Source organism: Bidens hawaiensis, unplaced genomic scaffold (assembly GCF_021521415.1).
Source record: "Bidens hawaiensis isolate Kalapana, Puna unplaced genomic scaffold, B.hawaiensis_p1.1 tig00078467_1, whole genome shotgun sequence".
In the NCBI taxonomy this organism is placed as follows: Eukaryota; Viridiplantae; Streptophyta; class Magnoliopsida; order Asterales; family Asteraceae; genus Bidens; species Bidens hawaiensis.
In genome coordinates this window covers 1-1,818 of record NW_027506736.1, presented here as the reverse complement: position 1 = coordinate 1,818, position 1,818 = coordinate 1, and the positions used below count along the sequence as shown (strand labels likewise).

Genomic DNA, 1,818 nt, shown 5'->3' with positions numbered 1-1,818 from the left:
CCCGAAAAAAGCTTGAAAACCCCGATAATAGGGTTTCTTCAATACCCGAAAATAAGGCGTTCAAATACCCGGTTTTTGAATACCCGAATCTATACCCGACCCCAACCCGATGCATAGGGTATGGTTTTTAGAGACAATATCCGGATCCAAACCTGACTCGGGTATTGCTAATACCCGATTTTTTCAACACTCCGGTCATACCCGAACCTGGTTCAATACCTGAAAACGGGTATTTGTAAAACCTGATTTGTGCACCTCTACCCCAAGGATGGACACACGCCCCACTAGAAATTGTATCCGGTACAGTACGTATGTGAAAGGAGGCCCAAGTGAAACAGACCCAGTGAGAAAATGTATGCAATACTAACGTGAAAGTAGGCACAACTGAAACAGGTATCTAGACTCGAGTACAAGTGATTACAGTACCAACACAATGGTCCTTGAAATAAATGAACCAGCATTTGTTTTTTCTAGTAAAATGTTTGTTAAATTACTAGCATACTCTCTACTATTAAAAATTAAAAAGTAAAATAAAAAACTTAAATCCATTTATGTTTTAACACCTAAGCTCTGAACAATGTAACATTTCTGATACTCTTAACTACAATCAAACCTATAAACTCTTATATAAGAAAACAAGTATTGATGTATTATTACCATGATTAAGTTACATAGGTGACTTAACAGCTTGTGACACAAATTATACAGCGTTTATGATGCGTGTAGTTCAAACATAACATTAGTTTCTGCGATTAAGAACCACCACCAGCCTTCGAAGCTTCTGTACTACTTGTTGTCATAAACGATTCCCCACAGCCACACTGTCCTTTCGAGTTTGGATTAATAAATATAAATTCAGATCTGCACCAAACACGGCATTATTCAAATCTTTCAGAACTGATCTTTAAAACATATACAAAATAATAAATAAATAATATAATAATAAGCTTGTTGATTACCTGAGCTTATCATCTACAAAATCCATCTTGGTACCAATAACATGCATAAGAGCTTTTGGGTCTATCAGTATCTTCACGCCCTTGTCCTCAATTAGCTCATCAAATTTCCCTTTTTCATCTGCACATTTAAAAAACTTATGAACTGCATACCGCTACAATCTTGAGTTAAAAATAAAAATTAGAAATTAATCTAATAGCAATTTGAAGCAATCCAGATATTTAAGCTCTAGACTACTAAGAACATGATCATACAAACGGAATCAGTATTCTTGAAATCTTGATATGATATATGAAAAGGATAATAGTTTTCTTTAGAAGGAAAGGTGCAAGACTACAAGTTTAAAAATCTGTAATCACGCAGGATTCACTAATAGCATATGAAACTCTGCCTTAGAGTTGTCAATCCTGTCACGACATGAAAATAAACATGTTTTGGGTTGTCATATCTAGCATTTTAATAAACGAGGCGTGTTCAGGTTGACCCTCAAACCTATGACCCATGTATTACAACCCTCCAACTTGTTTAACACATTTACAACTTAATCACAACCCGTTTGACAAATCAGATACACTAACCGAACCGACCCAAAAACCGAACTGAAACGGTTTGAAACTGACTCTGCAGAAACCGGTTTTAAACCGTCAGGTTAGGAGTATTTCAGCTGAAATCGGTGGTTTGGAACAGATTATAAAAAAAACGGTTTAAAAGATTAAAAACCAGTTTGGATACATATATCCAATGCAAGCTATTTAATGGATGTATTCATTAGAAACCGATTTAATGCATATGTCCATTGCAACAGGTTTTAATGCATGTTACCTTTTATAATATCATAATATCTTTTTTATCTATGCATTT

The 1,818-nt window shown here is 34.9% G+C and overlaps 1 pseudogene; it reads right to left on the bottom strand.

The window, feature by feature from the left end:
* Positions 1-579: 579 nt before the first annotated feature.
* Positions 580-1,111, bottom strand: LOC143618473 (iron-sulfur assembly protein IscA-like 1, mitochondrial pseudogene; annotated as a pseudogene).
* Positions 1,112-1,818: the final 707 nt, after the last annotated feature.